The following is a 23,793-nucleotide window of genomic DNA, read 5'->3' as shown; positions in this document are numbered from 1 at the left end:
TAAAACCTATACCCTAAATGCTGCAGTTCTTACTCAAACTGGGCTCCCGTTAAAGACAGTAGTACTGAAGGAATCAACCCTAAGCTTGCGTTGAACTGTCACTGCCTGAATTTGAACAATAAGTAAACTGGCTACTTGATTATTATTAATTGTTTCTTTGTGTAACCCGGGTGGAGCCAGCAGCAACCAGGGCCGGGTTCAATATCTAAGGGTTCCTTTCCTTCGATCCAATGCAGAATCGGCTCGAGCCCCCACCCAGTAATCTGGGGAAATTACACACCACCCCAGGTGCCTCTGAGAGGTGATATTTCCTCACTGGCAAGCGCAGAGTCCAAGTGTAGAAAAGAAACTTTTAATCAATGGAGGGAAGTAACTCAGAGTTAATTTGGGAAAACACCGGAAACAGGGTTCACTACCCCCAAGTAGGTTGGGTGGTGCCCTTTTCCCCTCAGGTTGTTAAGTCCAGCACCCCAAAAGTCCATTTCACATACCCAACCCTTTTCTGCTTCTCTGCACCGCACTCACAGTTGCTGTCCTCAGTCAGTGCAGACCCAGAGTTCAGAGGTGGATCTGCACAGTTCACTTCCCACCCTGGGTAAGGGGTAAAAGGCATCTTACTCACTCCGCTGGCCACCCACCGGCCACCTACTTACTGCTGTCACTGCACCACTCCGCCGCTGCCCTACTGGCCACTCATTGCACCTCTCTGCCGCCGCCCTGCTGACCGTTCATCACGCCTCTCCGCTGCTGCTCTGGTGGCTGCTCATTGCACCTCTCTGCCGCTGCCCTGCTGACTGCTCTTCACGCCTCTCTGCTGCCGCCCTGCTGGCCGCTCATTGTGCCTCTCTGCTGCCGCCCTGCTGGCCGCTCATTGTGCCTCTCTGCTGCCGCCCTGCTGGCCGCTCATTGCACCTCTCTGCCACCGCCCTGCTGGCCGCTCATTGTGCCTCTCTGCTGCCGCCCTGCTGGCCGCTCATTGCACCTCTCTGCTGCCGCCCTGCTGGCCGCTCGTCGCACCTCTCCACCACCTTGCTGGCCGCTCATTGTGCCTCTCTGCTGCTGCCCTGCTGGCTGCTCATCACGCCTCTCCACCACCGCCCTGCTGACAGCTCATTGCGCCTCTCCGCCGCTGGTGGCTCATCACTCCTCTGCGCCGCCACCCTGCTGGCTGTCAGTCACCTTCTGCCTCTCTGCTGTGAACTCTGCACATCAGACTCTGAGTGATTTTAGCTCTTAGCAGATTTCAGAGTAACAGCCGTGTTAGTCTGTATTCGCAAAAAGAAAAGGAGTACTTGTGGCACCTTAGAGACTAACCAATTTATTAGAGCATAAGCTTTCGTGAGCTACAGCTCACTTCCTCAGATGCATATCGTGGAAACTGCAGCAGACTTTATATATACACTTTTTATATATACACTTAGCAGGCAGGGCAGAAACACAGTCCTACCACAATGGGTTTCAGCTCTGATTGAGCAATTAAAATAACAAAAGAGGCTCCTAATGAAGCCTATTTACCTCTATTCTTTAAACAGTGGGGAAGAACAGGTTAAGCCAGTTTAGAGAGGACTCTCACAGGCCTCTGACATTCCCGCCCCTGCTTAATGACATTCTTTCAACTGAGGGTGTCCCCCGTCATATGGGACAAGTTAAGCACAGTCCTGCTATCCTGTATTGCTACAATAATTACAACCTTGGTAACCATATTTCACTACCCCTGCATTCAGTGCTAAGGTCATTTGCACCCAACACCAGCCAAAGTTGATCCTTTGACAGAGCTGAAAATGATGAATATTTAAGCAGAGCAGGAGCAAACTGTGTTTACATAAACATACCTATAGTCTCTTGCCCTCCCAGCTGGCTGTCAGGGAAGCATTCATTGAGACCTTTCTTACATCTGTCATTATTATTAACTATTGATATTGCAGTAGTACTAGGGGCCTCATCGCGGTAAGTGCTGTACAGACACAAAGCAAAGGACAGAGCCTGCTCCCATGAGCTTCCAGCCTAACTTCTGAAGGTTGTCAGGATTAATTTTTAGTTCATGTGCTTCGGATCCCACCTGTGCTGTGAGTTTTATTTATCTATTGAATTGCCATCTATTCCTGAAACAGCAGAATACAGTATGAGGGAGAAGAAAGGTTTAAAAAATGCAGGAGCCCCATGTTGTCACCCTATTTGATGTATCATTAAAAAAGGTGGGCGTGGCCACAGGACAACATGCAGAAATACCTGTTGCTATCCAATCGCAACCTGTGTACATCTGGTAGTACATTCTGAGGGTGGGCCAATAACAGGAAAATGTCGTGTATGGAACTGTGAACGTGTTTTCTTTTTTTGATAGGAAGTGAGGAGAATGTGTTCTTGTGATCCTTGATTACTGCAGTGCTTGAAGGAGCCAATCAAGACTGGCACCCCATTGTTCTAGGTACTGTGGCTATTGCATAGCAAGAAATTACCCCTACCCCCAATAAAGCTTATTATGTGGCCAGGGACTGTTTTTTGTCCAGTGTTTGTCCAGTTCACAGTTTTGAAATTTCAAACATTTTCAGATTTCAAAAGTGTTGACCAGCTCTGTCATTGGCTGGGAAACATAAGGGATATTTGGGGGAATTTGTATCCAAATTTTATTTCTATATATTAATAAAATGTCAATTAAAAAAAACATATTGACACCCCCCCTCCAGTCAGTACATTGAAGTATTTGGGGGGAAGCAAGGTTATAGTAGTGATTAAAATATGGATAAACCTGAGCCAGACTAGTGAGAAAGATCTGGATTACACCAGGTCTTTCACCTTCAGTCCATGCCTCAGTTTTTCTTTAGGGCAGCCAAGCGGTAGTCAGCAATGTCTCAGAGATAACAATGCTGTTATTAGCTTTCACTGTAGGTTCAGAAGTGCTTAGTATCTAGGTCACCTAAAAGCAGGGATAGAAGTAACACTGGAGACACATCTCCTCTACGTACTGTGTTGGAGGAGAGTAGGGCAAGGGTCTGAGGATTAGAGGAGAATAGGCCAAAATTCTGAGAATCGGAGACATAGCACATGACAGAGAGAGAAGGGGACAGATTTGGAGACCAAAGTGAGAGTGGCACAGAGTACAAGCACTACCTCTAGCTAAAGGCCAGATTCTGATACCTCTCAGACCTCTCCCACTTGATCTAAAGAACTTCTTCGCCTTATCCCATCAATTGAGGTCAGCAACTCTTGTTCTTTGTCTCTACATTTTTCGTCAAGTGTGTCTTCCAAGCGCACGCCAACCTTCTTCATGTCTTCTTTCTCCATCTCAAACCACTTTTTTTAGGTCTTCCTTATTGTTTTTGTCCCATGACCACTAGCTCTTGTACTCTCTAACCAACATATTCCACATCTCGTCATCTCACATCACCCAGCCATCTCAGTCACTACTCCCACAGCTTTTCTGTGACAGGGGCTATCTGTCTCATAGCTCATACTCTTTCATTACATAGCCTGTCATCTTACCCAGCATCCACCCAAGTGTTCTCATTTTGGCAGCATGATCTAAAGAACCATCTCCCTTTATGGGCTGCATTAAAGGGTTTTATCTTCTACTGGACCAGCCACTAGACAAGGACATAACATTTGCCAGTGTCATCTTGAGGGAGGCAGGACAGTCTTGTGGACTGGGTTCAGGAGATCTCTGCCAAAGACTTTCTGAATGTCCTCGGGCAAGTCATTTAGGGCCTGATTCCAAGCCCAGTGAAGTCAATTGAAAGTTTCCTATTGATATCAGTGAGCTTTAGAGCAGCCCATAATCTCTCTGTGCCTCTGTTCATTCCCCCTGTATACAAAGGGATAATAAGTTTCCTTTTTCCTTCCTTTGGTTTGCCTTGGCTATTTTGATTGTAAGGTCTTCAGCACAGGAACTGGACAGCACCTAGCATGATGGACCCCAATATCCATTGAAGGCCTTAGATGCTTCCTGTGGCAAATTGCCGGTACGATTATGATGGGTCCTGCGCTTCCTCTTCTTGGGGGGGGGGGGTGTCAGGGCACAGTTTCCTGCCCCTGAACTAGGGTATTTACTGTCCCACTAGTAACCCAGAGAAGGGTAGTGGACAGGCAGGGATCTGGGACCGCTCTCTACTCCAGGTCCCAGCCCAGGGGCCCTAGGGATAGTGGTAAACCACTTGAACTACTGCTTTCTTCCCCTGGGCTACTTCCCTCTCCTGCTCTTCAGCTTGTGGGGCTTCCTGCCCTCTCTCTCTCTCTCTGCACAAGCCGGGTGTCTCTTTACCTAGGGTCTTGGTCTTCTAGCCAGCCACTGCATTTCTCCAAACTCTCCTCTACGTACGGATACAAAACAGAGAGAACTGCATACTAAACATTCTGCTTGGATTTGCAGCCCCTGCCTCTCCCGCAACGAAAGGAAGAATACAGCACAGCAGCTAAAACATTAGAGGACCCTTGCCAGTAGTGCATTATACATGAAGGAAATTTATAATGATGATGGCTAGGAACTCCAACACGGCTTCAGCTAAAGCATTGCTAGGACAGAGCATTAATGTTGCAAGAGATCATCTGAGGAAATATCTATAGACAAGAAGCCAGGAGATGAAGTTTGAAATGGGAACTAATTAACACTAAGAGAAACTTCACACATAAAAATCCCTTGCAGGCTTTTATTTATAACTTATTATTTCGGTGTATCGTGGACACATAATGTGCCTGCAGCAACCACGCATAACTGTATACCAGAGCACTATCTTGTACAATATTTATACATAGCATGTGTATTTCTCAACCTGTAAGTCCCATTGGAGCAGGCCAAATCAGAGACACAGGAAAAACAGCAGAGTTTGGAAGTTTAAAACAATGTAGGATACAAATTATTTTCTGGTTCTTGAACAGAGTTAACATCAGTTTAATTATTCAGTATCTGTGCTGTAAATAACATGGAATAAGAAAAGGAGTACTCGTGGCACCTTAGAGACTAACCAATTTATTTGAGCATAAGCTTTCGTGAGCTACAGCTCATTTCATCGGATGCATACTGTGGAAAATACAGAAATGTTTGTTTTTATACACACAAATCGTGAAAAAATGTGTGCTTATCACTACAAAAGGTTTTCTCTCCCCCCACCCCACTCTCCTGCTGCTAATAGCTTATATAAAGTGATCACTCTCCTTACAATGTGTATGATAATCAAGGTGAGCCATTTCCAGCATAAATCCAGGTTTTCTCCCCCCCCCCCGACACCCCCACCCCCAAACAAACCTACTCTCCTGTTGGTAATAGCTTACCTAAAGTGATCACTCTCCTTACAATGTGTATGATAATCAAGGTGGGCCATTTCCAGCACAAATCCAGGGTTTAACAAGAACTTCTGAGGAAGGAGTGGGGGGGGGGGGCCTTAGGAAAACAGGGGGAAATAGGTTACCTTGCATAATGACTTAGCCACTCCCAGTCTCTATTCAAGCCTAAGTTAATTGTATCCAATTGGCAAATGAATTCCAATTCAGCAGTCTCTCGCTGGAGTCTGGATTTGAAGTTTTTCTGTTGTAATATTGCAACTTTCACGTCTGTAATCGCATAACCAGAGAGATTGAAGTGTTCTCCGACTGGTTTATGAATGTTATAATTCTTGACATCTGATTTGTGTCCATTTATTCTTTTACGTAGAGACTGTCCAGTTTGACCAATGTACATGGTAGAGGGGCATTGCTGGCACATGATGGCATATATCACATTGGTGGATGTGCAGGTGAACGAGCCTCTGATAGTGTGGCTGATGTGATTAGGCCCTGTGACGGTGTCCCCTGAATAGATATGTGGACACAGTAGGCAACGGGCTTTGTTGCAAGGATAGGTTCCTGGGTTAGTGGTTCTGTTGTGTGGTATGTGGTTGCTGGTATTCGCTTCAGGTTGGGGGGCTGTCTGTAGGCAAGGACTGGCCTGTCTCCCAAGATTTGTGAGAGTGTTGGGTCATCCTTCAGGATAGGTTGTAGATCCTTGATAATGCGTTGGAGGGGTTTTAGTTGGGGGCTGAAGGTGACGGCTAGTGGCGTTCTGTTATTTTCTTTGTTAGGCCTGTCCTGTAGTAGGTGACTTCTGGGAACTCTTCTGGCTCTATCAATCTGTTTCTTCACTTCCGCAGGTGGGTATTTTAGTTGTAAGAATGCTTGATAGAGATCTTGTAGGTGTTTGTCTCTGTCTGAGGGGTTGGAGCAGATGTGGTTGTATCGCAGAGCTTGGCTGTAGACAATGGATTGTGTGGTGTGGTCAGAGCCAGAAGCTGGTCAACCTGAAGTGGTCAACCTGATGCGAATACTCACCAGCAACCACATACCACACAACAGAACCACTAACCCAGGAATCTATCCTTGCAACAAAGCCCGTTGCCAACTGTGCCCACATATCTATTCAGGGGACACCATCACAGGGCCTAATAACATCAGCCACACTATCAGAGGCTCGTTCACCTGCACTTCTACCAATGTGATATATGCCATCATGTGCCAGCAATGCCCCTCTACCATGTACATTGGTCAAACTGGACAGTCTCTACGAAAAAGAATAAATGGACACAAATCAGATGTCAAGAATTATAACATTCATAAACCAGTCAGAGAATACTTCAATCTCTCTGGTCACGCGATTACAGACATGAAAGTTGTGATATTACAACAAAAAAACTTCAAATCCAGACTCCAGTGAGAAACTGTTGAATTGGAATTTATTTGCAAATTGGATACAATTAACTTAGGCTTGAATAGAGACTGGGAGTGGCTAAGTCATTATGCAAGGTAACCTATTTCCCCTTGTTTTCCAACCCACCCGCCGTTCTTGTTAAACCCTGGATTTGTGCTGGAAATGGCCCACCTTGATTATCATACACATTGTAAGGAGAGTGATCACTTTAGATAAGCTATTAGCAGCAGGAGAGTGGGGTGGGGGGAGAGAAAACCTTTTGTAGTGATAGACACCCATTTTTTCATGATTTGTGTGTATAAAAACAAACATCTTCTATACTTTCCACAGTATGCACCCGATGAAGTGAGCTGTAGCTCACGAAAGCTTATGCTGAAATAAATTGGTTAGTCTCTAAGGTGCCACAAGTACTCCTTTTCTTTTTGCGAATACAGACTAACATGGCTGTTACTCTGAAACGTAACATGGAATAGTCTTTTTTATAGCATAATTCAGGCTGTAAGTGTGTCCTTAAAACTATAGGGCAGGATCCTTATCTGGTGTAAATCAGAGTTGCCCCTCCGAAGTTAGTGATTTACATCAGCTGAAGCCCTGGTCCATGCTGTTCAGATACAGCTGATCATTTAGGCAGATGGCATTCCGATCAAAGAAAACTAGGCAAAATGAACAGCTGTAAAATCCCATGAATTTCTATCTGCAACAAAGCTCTGTCTTCTATTTCCCTCCACTTCCACTTCCCTTCACTTCAACTTCCTACTGTATGGGTCTCCACTATTTGGTCTACTCCAGATTTAAATGTCCCAAGCCAGAGGTCCTCCCCTGGGAAAGTGTTTCACAGACTATTCTTCCCACTGTAATATCTGCAGAATTAGGTGAAGCAGCTCCCCAAAATGACATATGATTATGCTGTTGAATGTATATGGAAATAAATAAGAAGTTCTCTGATTGAATCAGCCTTTCAAAAATATATTTAATGATTGATAAGAATGTGAGATTGGAAGGTTACAAACAACCAGGATTTAAAATGTAAAAAAACCTTTCAAAATCATATTTAACAAGAAACATTAAACAAGTTTTCAGCTTCCAACCACAGATATTATTTCACTGAAACCACAAAAGCTCAGCTGCCTCTGGGCTAAATGTTACCTTTAGTCCCAAAAGATGAGATGCTGCCTTGGGGCCCCTATTGAACAAAGCTCTGAAGCATGTGCTTAGCTTTTAAACAACATGAACTTCAATGGGATTAATTTGGGATCTTACAGCTAAGCACTGGTTTAAGTGCTTTGTTAAATTGTGGCTCAGATGAACAAATAATTAGTTAGATCAGAGAATTCCCAGTCTCTGTTATCTTTACCCAGGCAAACTACCACTGCAGTCTGTGAATAAGTACAAAGTAAGAATTTTAGGATTTAGCACCTCTTCTACTGCTCATTTCCAATACACTTCATGAGGAACCTGTGCTGTACTGAAAACTGCCAAAATTACAGGCTGTCACTTTAAGAGTAAGGGGTTTCCTGGTCCTGTTTGGAGGCTGAGGGCTCTGTAAGGAAGCATGCAATCTGGGTCTTGATTCTTCAGCAGTCAGTCTGCAAAAAAACAGCCCAAAGTAAGGTGGGTTGAGTTGTGCCTCTGTGCAGCAGGGAGCAACCTGCTTTCTCTCTTTCTCTCTCTCTTTGTTTTCCTGTTTTTTGGTTCTTCTGTGTTAGTGTTCCGGATTCTAAGAAATAAAGTAGTTTTATGCTGCAAACTTCAAGCAAGAGTATTGTATGATATATCTAATGTCTGTGTGTGTATATCGGGAACATAACAGAACACAACCTGTGAAAAGGTTCTAATTATTATTATTTGTATTACAGTGGCACCTAGAGACCCAAACCAAGATCACATTTTGTGGTAGGGTGACCAGACAGCAAATGTGAAAAATCGGGATGGGGGTGGGGGGGGGGGGAATAGGAGCCTATATAAGAAAAAGACACAAAAGTCAGGACTGTCCCTTTAAAATCGGGACATCGGGTCAGTCTACATTGTGGTAGGCAGTGTACCAACATATAGGAAAAGACAGTCAATGCCCTGAAGGGCTTACACTCTAAGTGAGGAAGTATTGTCCAGTTGTTAGGGTGCTAGGCTGGGACTTGGGATAGTTGCCCCTCAGGAAGACCCGGGTTCAATTCCCTGCTCTACTACAGACTTTCAGCATGGTCTCAGATAAGCCACTTAATCTTCCTTTGTACCTCAGTTTCCCTTCTGCAAAAGGGGGATAATAGCTCTTCTTTTCCTCTCAGAGGTGTTTAATACATTAAAAGGGTAGATGGTTGACTTAGCACTGCATGACATTTTGATTAAAAGTTAGTATTATGAAGCATCACTAAAGCACATGTTGAATAGATTAAGAACCGGCTAACTGACATCGCAAAAAGCAGCAGAGAATGAGGGTGTTTTTAAGTGGCGTTCAGCAGGGACTGGTACTAGGCCTGATACCATTCAGTAATTTTGTGAACAATCTGGATATAAATATAAAATCACCGCTGATAAATGTTGTGGATTGCACAAAGACTGGTGGAGTTGTAAACAGTGATCAAGACAGGCAGTCTTCTGGATCACCAGGTAACCGTAATATTTAGGTAATATTTCAAACAAAGGTAATATAAAGGTAATATTTCAAACAAAATATGTTTTAATGCAGTCAAATGTAAACTCAGACATCTAAGAACAAGGAATGCAGACCATGCCTACAGAATGGGGACTGTACCCTGGAAAGCAGTGACTCTGACAAGGATTCAGGGGTCATGGGAGACCCGCAGCTCAACATGAGCTCCCACCCTGAGCTGTGTCACAAAGGGTGAATGTGATCATTGGATGCATAAATTGGGGAGTAGAAAGCAGGACCAGGAGGGTGATTTTACTTCTGGATACAGCATGGTGGGATCGATACTGGAATACTGAGTGCAGCTGTGGTGTCCACATTTTAAAAAGGGTGTTGAAAAATTGGAGATCCTGCGGAGAAGAGCCACAAAAGCTGTCTGAGAGCAGAATTAAAATACCTTACAGTGAGAGACTTAAAGAGCTCCATCTGTGTAATGTCTTAAAAGGAAGATCAAAAGGTGTCTTGATGAAGACCCTTCTTGGGAAGAAAATATTGGGTACTAAAGGTCTCTTTCACCTGGTGGAGAAAAGCAGAGCAAGTGCCCCTGTCTGAAAGTTAAAACCAGACAAATTCAAACTGGAAATAAGGGACAATCTTTTAACAAGAGGGTGAGTAACCACTGGAATAAACTACCAAAGGAAGTGGTGGATTCTCTGGATGTCTTCAAATCAAGATTTGATGCTGTCATAAATATAAAGGGAAGGGTAAACCCCTTTGAAATCCCTCCTGGCCAGGGGAAAGCTCCTCTCACCTGTAAAGGGTTAAGAAGCTAAAGGTAACCTCGCTGGCACCTGACCAAAATGACCAATGAGGAGACAAGATACTTTCAAAAGCTGGGAGGAGGGAGAGAAACAAAGGGTCTGGGTCTGTCTGTATGCTGGTTTCTGCCAGGGATAGACCAGGAATGGAGCCTTAGAACTTTTAGTAAGTAATCTAGCTAGGTATGTGTTAGATTATGATTTCTTTAAATGGCTGAGAAAAGAATTGTGCTGAATAGAATAACTATTTCTGTCTGTGTATCTTTTTTGTAACTTAAGGTTTTGCCTAGAGGGGTTCTCTATGTTTTTTTGAATCTAATTACCCTGTCAGATATCTACCATCCTGATTTTACAGGGGGGATTTCTTTATTTCTATTTACTTCTATTTTTTATTAAAAGTCTTCTTGTAAAAAACTGAATGCTTTTTCATTATTCTCAGATCCAAGGGTTTGGGTCTGTGGTCACCTATGCAAATTGGTGAGGCTTTTTATCCAACATTTCCCAGGAAAGGGGGGGTGCAAGTGTTGGGAGGATTGTTCATTCTTCTTAAGATCCAAGGGTCTGGGTCTGTAGTCACCTAGGCAAATTGGTGAGGCTTTTTACTAAACCTTGTCCAGGAAGTGGGGTGCAAGGTTTTGGGAAGTATTTTGGGGGGAAGGACGCGTCCAAACAGCTCTTCCCCAGTAACCAGTATTAGTTTGGTGGTGGTAGCGGCCAGTCCAAGGACAATGGGGGGAATATTTTGTACCTTGGGGAAGTTTTGACCTAAGCTGGTAAAGATAAGCTTAGGAGGTTTTTTCATGCAGGTCCCCACATCTGTACCCTAGAGTTCAGAGTGGGGGAGGAACCTTGACATGGTGGCACAGTGGTGGGATTAACCTGAAATCATTTTGAGATCCAGTTGAGATTTTTTGAACTAGAAATACAGATTTTAAAAAGGAATTTTTAGGAAGTCCAGTTCAGCTTTGAAACTGAAAGCAGCTTGGTTTCTCTCTGCTTTGTGGCCAAGCAGAGACAAAAGGGGATTATCTTTGTGAATTGCAGGTTTTCTTTGCCTGGAGGCAGGGTACTTAACTCCTGCAGGGAAATTCACAGTCTTCCAACCCAGAGGTTTTTTTTTCTTTTCTTCCTAAAAGTAAATAGGGGGTGTGTGTTCTACCCATTTGCTTTTTCTTTGGGCTGGGTAAGCAGGTTTCCAAGTAGTTGGAGGTTTTTTGCTTTAATTTGGGCCCAGAGCAGAGACAAGGGAATTGTCTTTTTCTGTAGGCTGACAGTCACTATCAGAGAATAGGTATTCTATTCCAGCACAGCAAAATTTTACAGCCAAGTTTTGTTTGTTTATTTCTAAACCTGAGGTGTAAAGTTAGTTAAAAACAGAGAGGTTAGAATGACCAAATCCTCAGCTCGACTACAGCTGGAATTAGCCAAATTTCAGGCTGAGGAAAAACAAAGGGAACATGAAAGACAGATAGAACTCATGCAGCTGGAGAAGGAGGTACAGGAGGCTGCCCACAAGAGGGAAATGGAGGCAAGGAAGCATGTGGAGGAGGAGAGGGAAAAAGAGAGGAAGCATGTGGAGGAGGTGGAGAGGATAAAGGCCCAGCAGAATATACCAACAAACCCTAGCAATCCTTCTCCAGGTACCACTTCCCATCCCTGAAAGTTCCCCACCTACAAGGCAGGTGATGATACTGAGGCCTTCTTAGAAAACTTCAAAAGGGCCTGCCTTGGGTACAACATCTCTACTGACCAATACATGGTAGAGCTGAGGCCACAGCTCAGTGGACCCTTAGCTGAGGTGGCAGCTGAAATGCCTAAAGAACACATGAACAAGTATGAACTGTTTAAATCCAAGGCGAGAGTCAGAATGGGGATAACACCCGAGCAGTCTCGTCGGAGGTTCCGAGCCCTAAGGTGGAAACCAGACATGTCATTTACCCGACATGCCTACCACATTGTAAAACATTGGGATGCCTGGATATCAGGAGCAAGTGTTGACTCTCCAGTAAATTTGCCCTTCCTAATGCAAATGGAACAATTCTTAGAGGGTGTTCCTGAGGAAATAGAAAGATACATCCTAGATGAGAAACCCAAAACTGTAATCGAGGCAGGAAAGATTGGAGCCAGATGGGTGGAGGTGGCAGAGAAGAAGAAAACTGTTCGCAGTTGGAGCGGAGACCAGAAGGGACCACCCCAGACCACACCCTATTACTGGGGGCCGCCCAAAGCCCCACCTACCTCCCAAAGAACCCTCCAGACCCCTTATCGTCCCACCACCCCGTTCTCCAGCAACCCACCTCGCCCCAGTGACCCGTCAGCTGGACGATGTTTTAAATGTAACGAGCTGGGGCATATAAAGGCCAACTGCCCCAAGAACCCCAACAGATTACAGTTCATTGCACCGGAATCACACCAGAGGTCCACAGGCCCAGATACCTCCCAGATACCCTTGGAGCGGAGGGAAACGGTGAGTGTGGGCGGGAAGAAGGTCACCGCGTGGAGGGACACCGGAGCACAAGTGTCAGCTATCCATGCTTCCTTAGTGGACCCCAATTTAATCAACCCAGAGATCCAAGTGACGATTCAACCCTTCAAGTCCAACTCTTTCAATTTGCCTACAGCCAAGTTGCCTGTCCAGTACAAGGGCTGGTCAGGAATGTGGACTTTTGCAGTCTATGATGATTATCCCATCCCCATGCTGTTGGGGGAAGACTTGGCCAATCATGTGAAGCAGGCCAAGAGGGTGGGAACGGTCACCCACAGCCAGGCTAAACAAGCCGTGAGGCCTAGCTCTGTTCCGGAAACTTCTATCAGGACCCGGTCAGAGGTGATGGACCCGGACCCCAGGCCAATTTCTGCAACAGCAGTAGTGGATCCAGTCCCAGAGACCCAGACGGAACCAGTCCCAGAACCGGAACCAGCCGAACAACCAACACCAGACCCCGTGTCAGCACTGAATCCAGTACTTGCAACCTCAACACCAGAGAGCCCCACTGAACCTGAACTGGCAGCAGCCGGTAACCCTACCCAAGAGGCTCAGCCGGAGCCTGAATCCCAACATAGTGCACCAGCGGAGAGCGGTTCACAGTCAACAGAAACAGCTCCATCCTCTATATCGCTTCCAGAGGGACCAAGCCTAGGTCCACAATCCAATGAGGAACTGATGTCTCCAGCATCAAGGGAACAGTTCCAGACCGAACAGGAAGCAGATGAAAGCCTCCAGAGAGCTTGGATGGCGGCACGGAGCAACCCACTGCCTCTCAGCTCTTCTAATCGATCCAGGTTTGTTGTAGAAAGAGGACTTTTTCTTATACAAGGAAACTCTTTCTGGTGGACACCAGGAAGACTAGCATCCTCAGAGACAGTTGGTAGTTCCAACTAAATACCGGGCCAAGCTCTTGAGCTTAGCCCACGATCACCCTAGTGGCCATGTTGGGATGAACAGGACCAAAGACCGTTTGGGGGGATCATTCCACTGGGAGGGAATGGGCAAGGATGTTTCTACCTATGTCCAGTCTTGTGAGGTGTGCCAAAGAGTGGGAAAACCCCAAGACCAGGTCAAAGCCCCTCTCCAGCCACTCCCCATCATTGAAGTTCCATTTCAGCGAGTAGCTGTGGATATTCTGGGTCCTTTTCCGAAAAAGACACCCAGAGGAAAGCAGTACATACTGACTTTCATGGATTTTGCCACCCGATGGCCGGAAGCAGTAGCTCTAAGCAACACCAGGGCTAAAAGTGTGTGCCAGGCACTAGCAGACATTTTTGCCAGGGTAGGTTGGCCCTCCGACATCCTCACAGATGCAGGGACTAATTTCCTGGCAGGAACTATGAAAAACCTTTGGGAAGCTCATGGGGTAAATCACTTGGTTGCCACTCCTTACCACCATCAAACAAATGGCATGGTGGAGAAGTTTAATGGAACTTTGGGGGCCATGATACGTAAATTCGTAAATGAGCACTCCAATGATTGGGACCTAGTGTTGCAGCAGTTGCTCTTTGCCTACAGAGCTGTACCACATCCCAGTTTAGGGTTTTCCCCATTTGAACTTGTATATGGCCGTGAGGTTAAGGGGCCATTGCAGTTGGTGAAGCAGCAATGGGAGGGATTTACACCTTCTCCAGGAACTAATATTCTGGACTTTGTAACCAACCTACAAAACACCCTCCGAACCTCTTTAGCCCTTGCTAAAGAAAACTTACAGAATGCTCAAAAAGAGCAAAAAGCCTGGTATGATAAACATGCCAGAGAGCGTTCCTTCAAAGTAGGAGACCAGGTCATGGTCTTAAAGGCGCTCCAGGCCCATAAAATGGAAGCATCGTGGGAAGGGCCATTCACGGTCCAGGAGCACCTGGGAGCTGTTAATTATCTCATAGCATTCCCCACCTCCAACCGAAAGCCTAAGGTGTACCATATTAATTCTCTAAAGCCCTTTTATTCCAGAGAATTAAAGGTTTGTCAGTTTACAGCCCAGAGAGGAGACGACGCTGAGTGGCCCAAAGGTGTCTACTACGAAGGGAAATGTGGTGGTGGTGTGGAAGAGGTGAACCTCTCCATGACCCTTGGGCGTATGCAGCGACAGCAGATCCAGGAGCTGTGCACTAGCTACGCGCCAACGTTCTCAGCCACCCCAAGACTGACTGAACAGGCATACCACTCCATCGACACAGGTAATGCTCACGCAATTAGGGTCCAACCTTACCGGGTGTCTCCTCAAGCTAAAACTGCTATAGAACGGGAGATCCAGGATATGTTACAGATGGGTGTAATCCGCCCCTCTGAAAGTGCATGGGCATCTCCAGTGGTTCTAGTTCCCAAACCAGATGGGGAAATACGTTTTTGCGTGGACTACCGTAAGCTAAATGCTGTAACTCGCCCAGACAACTATCCATTGCCACACACAGATGAACTATTAGAAAAACTGGGACGGGCCCAGTTCATCTCTACCTTGGACTTAACCAAGGGGTACTGGCAGGTACCGCTAGATGAATCTGCCAAGGAAAGGTCAGCCTTCATCACACATCACGGGCTGTATGAATTTAATGTACTCCCTTTCGGGCTGCGAAATGCACCCGCCACTTTCCAAAGACTTGTAGATGGTCTCCTAGCGGGATTAGGAGAATATGCAGTCGCCTACCTTGACGATGTGGCCATATTTTCGGATTCCTGGGCAGACCACCTGGAACATCTACAAAAAGTCCTTGAGCGCATAAGGGAGGCAGGACTAACTGTTAAGGCTAAGAAGTGTCAAATAGGCCTAAACAGAGTGACTTACCTTGGACACCAGCTGGGTCAAGGAACTATCAGCCCCCTACAGGCCAAAGTGGATGCTATCCAAAAGTGGCCTGTCCCAAAGTCAAAGAAACAGGTTCAATCCTTCTTAGGCTTGGCTGGTTATTACAGACGATTTGTACTGCACTACAGCCAAATCGCTGCCCCACTGACAGACCTAACCAAAAAGGAACAGCCAAATGCTGTTCAGTGGACCGGAAAGTGTCAGAAGGCCTTTAACAAGCTTAAAGCGACACTCATGTCTGACCCTGTACTAAGGGCCCCAAACTTTGACAAACCGTTCCTAGTAACCACAGATGCGTCCGAGCGTGGTGTGGGAGCAGTTTTAATTCAGAAAGGACCTGATCAAGAATTCCACCCTGTAGTGTTTCTCAGCAAAAAACTGTCTGAGAGGGAAAGCAACTGGTCAGTCACTGAAAAAGAATGTTACGCCATTGTCTACGCTCTGGAAAAGCTACGCCCATATGTTTGGGGATGGCGTTTCCACCTGCAAACTGACCATGCTGCACTGAAGTGGCTTCACACCGTCAAGGAAACTAAAAAAAAACTTCTTCGGTGGAGTTTAGCTCTCCAAGATTTTGATTTCGACATCCAACACATCTCAGGAGCTTCTAACAAAGTGGCTGATGCACTCTCCCATGAAAGTTTCCCAGAGTCAACTGGTTAAAATCGTCCTTGAGATGTGGAAAATATTGTTAGTCTTTATGTACTTGGTAGTATATTTAGAGATGCATGTGTCTTATTAACTCTGTTTTTCCTAGAGCTCCAGGAAGAAATCCCAGCCAGTGTTTCACCCTAGCTGAGATTTGGGGGGCGTGTCACAAATATAAAGGGAAGGGTAAACCCCTTTGAAATCCCTCCTGGCCAGGGGAAAGCTCCTCTCACCTGTAAAGGGTTAAGAAGCTAAAGGTAACCTCGCTGGCACCTGACCAAAATGACCAATGAGGAGACAAGATACTTTCAAAAGCTGGGAGGAGGGAGAGAAACAAAGGGTCTGGGTCTGTCTGTATGCTGGTTTCTGCCAGGGATAGACCAGGAATGGAGCCTTAGAACTTTTAGTAAGTAATCTAGCTAGGTGTGTGTTAGATTATGATTTCTTTAAATGGCTGAGAAAAGAATTGTGCTGAATAGAATAACTATTTCTGTCTGTGTATCTTTTTTGTAACTTAAGGTTTTGCCTAGAGGGGTTCTCTATGTTTTGAATCTAATTACCCTGTAAGATATCTACCATCCTGATTTTACAGGGGGGATTTCTTTATTTCTATTTACTTCTATTTTTTATTAAAAGTCTTCTTGTAAAAAACTGAATGCTTTTTCATTATTCTCAGATCCAAGGGTTTGGGTCTGTGGTCACCTATGCAAATTGGTGAGGCTTTTTATCCAACATTTCTCAGGAAAGGGGGGGTGCAAGTGTTGGGAGGATTGTTCATTCTTCTTAAGATCCAAGGGTCTGGGTCTGTAGTCACCTAGGCAAATTGGTGAGGCTTTTTACCAAACCTTGTCCAGGAAGTGGGGTGCAAGGTTTTGGGAAGTATTTTGGGGGGAAGGACGCGTCCAAACAGCTCTTCCCCAGTAACCAGTATTAGTTTGGTGGTGGTAGCGGCCAGTCCAAGGATAACGGGTGTAATATTTTGTACCTTGGGGAAGTTTTGACCTAAGCTGGTAAATATAAGCTTAGGAGGTTTTTCATGCAGGTCCCCACATCTGTACCCTAGAGTTCAGAGTGGGGGAGGAACCTTGACAGATGCCATTATAAGCGGTATGCTTTAGTGAGACACAAGGGTTGGGCACAAAACAGGGTGAAATATTATGGTCTGTGTTGTGCAGGAGGTCCGACTAGATGATCTAATGGTCCCGTGTGGACCTTCTGGCCTTAAACTCTACCAATCTATGAAAAGATTAAGAGGTGCTCAGGTACTACAGAAATGGGAGTACATTAGCTAGGTTAAATAGACTAGTGATGGGAGGGGAAATAAAGACACAGACAGGTGAGGTGACTTGCCCAAGGCCAGACTGCAGGTCAGTGACAGAGAGAACTTCTACTGAAGTTGATGGAGTTACATGATTTGCATCTATGGGCGCTAAGAAGTCCATGGGGGCAGAGGATGTGCCACACTTTTACTTAGGTGCCCAACTTTTGGAACTAAAGTTTGAACATATTGGCCTTAAATCCCAGTGCTGAGAGGTGTTGAGTACCCACAGCACTCATCGACATCCCTGCCCTGGCAGCATTTTACAGGATCAACCCCTTGGCTTCCATTTTCTGGTTTTATAGTAGTGAGCTTCTTCTGGGATCTAATTATAAAGGTCTGTGTTGTACAGGTTTATCCTTTATCTTAAGGAAACAGAGCACATTGTATTACTTGACCGAAAAAGTGATATTAAGAAGTTTTTTTCCCCCTCAAGCTGCTCTTCAGAATATGTGCAAATCTAAGACCCTCTGAGGCAAGCCTCATCCACTGCTGGAGTCTATTTTGTGGGGAACAGATCGATCTCGTGTCTCAGAGCAATTGCTTGTGCCATTGATAGTCAGAGCCTGGGTTTTCAACTTTTAACAAAGGGCTTAATCAAGGAAGGCAAGAAAGCTGGGAGGAAGGTCTCTTCATGGTGGAGCCACTGCAGGTTTGCAAGTATGTGGAGGAACAAGGAATTTCTAATGAGAAAGTACTTAATGGCAGCCCAAAAAGATGAAGGCTATTTTGGTAAATCCTCCCAGGAAACCCAAACCAGCGTTGAAAGGTATTGCTCACTCAGAGCACTCCCTTTTCAGCCAACCTTGCAAATACCTCCACATCTGCCTCTGTAGGAGGGGTTTAATGGAGTGGCTTCCTATACACAATGGGGCAGATTCATGCACCAGCTCCAGGGCAGAGGGAAAGCAGTTTGTGCATCCTCTATTCAGAGGGTTTGGGGAGTCTGTGTGGCCCCTACCCTAACTTGTACCCCTGCATCAAAGGTCCTCAGAGGGCTTTGCAACAGTGCAGAATCACCAGGCACAGATCCTATATGGCTACACCCTCTCCTGCCCTCTCCCTCCTCCCTCCTGCTCACCTCTCACCTGCCCTCCAATCCCCACCTGCCCATAAGGCTCCTGAGGAGATGCTGTAGAGCTGGCAGAGCGAACTTTGAGCCAGGTGTAACAGGGCAATGCCCCACAGGCAGGGAGGAGGTTCATGCCTGCCCCTTTATCCAGCCTTATGGCAACACTGAAGCAAGCCTATTGGGCTCAATCCTGCTAGGTAGTGAGCACCTGTAATTCCCATTGAATTGTCTCACAGCCTAGACATTATGAACCAAAGTCATAGTTGCCTTGTGGCTCCTTTGTGCCAGCGTAGCCACTCAAAGAGGCTGCAAAGCAGCCATGATGGCCTCAGGGGAATATTTTATCATAGAAGGGCCCAGCCCACCTACTGTAGTTCCAGCTCTGTCATCTTACTGGCTCCAGCAATAGGCCATGGGGCAGGAGCATTCCAGGGGATGAGTGGGAGATGGTTTGGCCAGATTGAACCAATCCCCAGTTATTTACTGGCTGCTACAAGGACCATAGGGGCTTTAGTTAACCAGGTGCAAGTTAGGGGTGTTACTGCGGTAACCGGTGCCAAGGGTTGAACTGGCCTCTGGCAGGCCCGGGATATGGGGACACAAGTCATGCCACCTTCCTCCACTCTATGCCTGTGCCAGGCTGTGCACCAGTGTCTGCATGAATTATGTTGTGTGGGCCAAATTCAAGGCTAAATTATTCTGGCGTTTAAAGACCCTAGAGCGGCCCACCTCAACCTTACCCTCTCCACCTTGAAAACACTTCTTCTTCAAAGTGCCTTTGGTTTTCTTTAATGCCAGTGTCAGGCTAGCTGTCATCTCCCCACACCCACCACCATCTTTGTCTCACATTGTGCAATGCAGGTCCCAAGATGTAGACCAAGGAGAACTTGCTGGTGTGGTCTGTGGAGAGCTGGTTTGTCACCCAGTGCTGATTTTTCTCCTTCTTTCCATCTGCTAAATAACATTCTATAAGTATGTGAAATATTTACCCATGTAAACAGTCATTGTGGGTGCCATAGGGATGTTAACGCAATTGTGAATCGGAAAGGACAGTTGCCCAAGCAATCACACAGGGGAGAGGAAGCTGCCCAGTCAATTAATAAGGTGGTCTGTTGAATGAGATCTGAGGTGACCACATGCCATCTTTCTGTTGAGAGTTTGAGAGCCGCTGTCACTGACCACAAAGTTTTAACCCACGTTATTTAACTCTTTATTATTGTGATTGTCTTTTTGAACAATCCCTTTGCTTTCCCCCTCTGAACTCACTTCCTGGATAACTAGTACCTACTTGGCCAGCTGACCATTTTGATTGGCTCCACTGCCCTGTTCTTTACTTCCTGTTTCTTTGATTCTTGTAGCTAATAGATGCTGCTTGATAGTTACATCTGACTGTATTCAATTGGTAGTCTTAATTGCTAGGCTTGGAAGGATTCGATTTTTATTGGCTGTCAAGGTTCCTCCCCCACTCTGAACTCTAGGGTACAGATGTGGGGACCTGCATGAAAAACCTCCTAAGCTTATCTTTACCAGCTTAGGTCAAAACTTCCCCAAGGTACAAAATATTCCCCCCCGTTGTCCTTGGACTGGCCGCTACCACCACCAAACTAATACTGGTTACTGGGGAAGAGCTGTTTGGACGCGTCTTTCCCACCAAAATACTTCCCAAAACCTTGCACCCCACTTCCTGGACAAGGTTTGGTAAAAAGCCTCACCAATTTGCCTAGGTGACTACAGACCCAGACCCTTGGATCTTAAGAACAATGAACAATCCTCCCAACACTTGCACCCCCCTTTTCCTGGGAAATGTTGGATAAAAAGCCTCACCAATTTGCATAGGTGACCACAGACCCAAACCCTTGGATCTGAGAACAATGAAAAAGCATTCAGTGTTTTACAAGAAGACTTTTAATAAAAAAATAGAAGTAAATAGAAATAAAGAAAATCCCCCCTGTAAAATCAGGATGGTAGATATCTTACAGGGTAATTAGATTCAAAAACATAGAGAACCCCTCTAGGCAAAACCTTAAGTTACAAAAAAGATACACAGACAGAAATAGTTATTCTATTCAGCACAATTCTTTTCTCAGCCATTTAAAGAAATCATAATCTAACACATACCTAGCTAGATTACTTACTAAAAGTTCTAAGACTCCATTCCTGTTCTGTCCCCGGCCAAGACGACTACAGACAGACCCAGACCCTTTGTTTCTCTCCCTCCTCCCAGCTTTTGAAAGTATCTTGTCTCCTCATTGGTCATTTTGGTCAGGTGCCAGCGAGGTTACCTTTAGCTTCTTAACCCTTTACAGGTGAGAGGAGCTTTCCCCTGGCCAGGAGGGATTTCAAAGGGGTTTACCCTTCCCTTTATATTTATGACATTGGCAAATGTCGATTTCACACACACACACACAAACAAGGAAAACATATTTCCATCAATAAGAATTGAAATTTACAGATAGGACAAGTAAGAAAAACGCTGCTTTTAGAGTTTGATTTAAGGATATCTGCTTTGTATATTTCGGCATGTGATGTTAACGACTTGTGTTTCAGTGGTTATACACCTTTAACCGTTTGACTCTCGACATCCACTGGCATTACATAATTATTGTCTGAACCCCACCCCCACCGCCTTTAAGTTCCTGCATCTGTGAACATTTGAATAGATAAAAATAAAAAGAGGCTTAAAACCTGTAATTTTGCACAACCTGTGAAAATGTAAATGGATAAAAATAGAAACAATTCTTAAAAATAAACCTAAATTGTGTCCACTGAAATTATATCAAAACACATTTAATTCTGTCAAGCCAACTCACTCCATGTGACACCAGTTCATTTAATTCACGTAGCCTGATGGCTTTCATGCTTCGTGATGTTTTTGCTTGCCCAACTCTTTTTACCATAGTAATTGCTTTTTGCCATTTTGAGTGCTTAAGGGGACACTGTCAACTTGAAATCTGGTTCTTAAAAACTATTTAGCAGCAGTCTCAGATGCACAATCTGCCCTGCAATCCTCCTGTCCGTGTTCTTAGCTCTACAATCACCTTCTCCTATCATTACAAACGTGTTGCTGCATGAAAGACCTGCACAAATGACAGGGGAAACTGACTATGCAGAAGGAGGCATGAAAGTGACTCGACAACAATTGCTGTCAAAAACATAAAGTAAGTAATTTTTCCTCCCTCTGTTTCTTTCTCATTTGTAGAAACCTGGTGTGTTACTTGCAATTATAGCAGGTATTAAAAAAAAAAAAAAGCAGATAGAAGTGTGATTCTTAAATTGACAGCATCCCTTTAACTTGCTCTGACAATGTAATTGTCACCAATCCTACCAACCAATTCTACCCACTGAAACCCTCAAGAGAGAGGTGTCATAGTGTTGGCTAGTTCCTTAGGCCCCGGTCCTCAAAGGTATTTATATTCATTGAAATCAGTGGAAGTTAGGAACCTAAATACCTTTGAGGAGCTGGGCTTATAGCATTTTCCTCCATCTACCAATAACACTTGTGTATTACCCAAATTACAGTTCAGCCACTGTCTCCTAATCTAGGCCCAGATCTCCTAGACCCTGGGACAGCTGGCGGAGATAGTGCCATCTGCATTGTACGTGAAGGAGGTGTGAAGCTGAGTGATGCCCACATATTTTCCCTCAAGCTGTCTCTGGGTCTCTCCCACGGGTTGTACATAGAAATTGAAAGACAGAGGGAGACAGCATTGAGCCTTGCAAAACTTGACAAGTGACTGCCCTGGATCTGGCAGCCCATTTTGACCCCCTTAAAATGGCCTCAGAGGTAGGAACTAAAGCAGCTCAATGCATTGCTGTTGGCCCAAGCTCTGAGGTCTGTGGAGAGATCTAGGAATGTGAATATGAGTGTTTTCCCACTGTCCCAGGCAAGAAGATCATTTACTATACACTCTTGGCCATAATCAGATGGAAATCCATCTTGGGAAAGGTCCAGCGTGTTAGCAGCGGTTAGATGTTACTTGTGATTGCTAATTTGCTAACTTCTGAATGATCTTAATTAGGAATGGGAGATTAGACACAGGATGATAGATGGCTGGTCTGGTCTTTAGTTTTTTTATCAGTAGGTAGACTATATCCTGTTCACAGGCGTGCAGAAGATTTATTTGTTCAAAGAGTCCATTGGCTATTTCTGTTTATATAGGGCTCAGGTGCTACAGGCTAGCATTTGCCAACCACAAAGGCCAGTTGGTCAGAGTTACATGTGGTAGCATGAGTTTCCTTTAGTGCAGGGATCGACAACCTTTGGCATGCGGCCCATCAGGGAAATCCACTAGCGGGCCGGGCCGGTTTGTTTACCTGCAGTGTCCGCACATTTGACAGATCACAGCTCCCACTGGCCCCGGTTCACCATTCCAGGCCAATGGGGTCTGCAGGAAGTGGCAGCCAGCAAATCCCTCGGCCCACGCCGCTTCCTGCAGCCCCCATTGGCCTGGAATGGTGAACCGTGGCCAGTGGGAGCTGCGAATGGCCGAACCTGCAGACGCTGCAGGTAAACAAACCGGCCCGGCCCGCCAGCGGATTTCCCTGATGGGCCGTATGCCAAAGGTTGTCGATCCCTGCTTCAGTGCTTTATGGCCTTGTTTCTGTGGAGAAGAAAAGTTGTGCTATTAGGCAACTGGAGAGGTTTGATATCTTGGGGTGGGTTCTTTTAAAATAAATTTGAAGAAAGGAGTAGACTTATACAGATGACAGATATGGAAAAAGGGGGCATGTGGCTGCTCAGTGTTTCATGGATTACATATTAATCAATATATTTTAAAATAAGTTTAATATTTCTAACAAATAGTAGGTCTTAGTGAGTCACTATTAAACACATTCTATACATGTAGAGAATTAGGTAATGCTTTTCCAGCCTGTATGTCATATTAAGAAAAGTCTTCCACCTTGGAATGCAGATCTGTAGCTCTACAGTGGAAAATCCTTTCACTCATCTCTGAAGAGATGCTGTTTTGAGCCTCCAGCTAAAACACCTGGAAAAGAGAAAAATGTAAATCAAGATTGATTTCAGTATTAATGCTGCACAGCAGTAAAACTTAGAAGAAGATTGTGGAAACTGGAATTATTTCAAGCATCAGGAAGGAAAAGATTTGAATCAATGCCATGACTAAATGGGCTATCCATCATAATAGACGAGCAATTCACTAATTTATGGAAATGTGCCGGCCATTTATCAACATGAGAAGGAGAAATAGCAAAGGAGGAAAGAAGTTCAAACCTGACTCAAGAGGAAAAGAGAGCAAACTGGGATGCTGAACACTTGTGTATTTCCAAAGAAGCAATATGACTCAGAGATAGAGATGGATGAACCTGAACAAAGCACCTGACTCATAGAATCAGAAGATTAGGGTTGGAAGAGAGCTCAGGAGGTCAT

Source organism: Lepidochelys kempii, chromosome 4, assembly GCF_965140265.1.
Source record: "Lepidochelys kempii isolate rLepKem1 chromosome 4, rLepKem1.hap2, whole genome shotgun sequence".
NCBI lineage: Eukaryota > Metazoa > Chordata > Testudines > Cheloniidae > Lepidochelys > Lepidochelys kempii.
The sequence above is the reverse complement of the archived record's forward strand: the minus strand, read 5'-3'. Positions refer to the sequence as shown.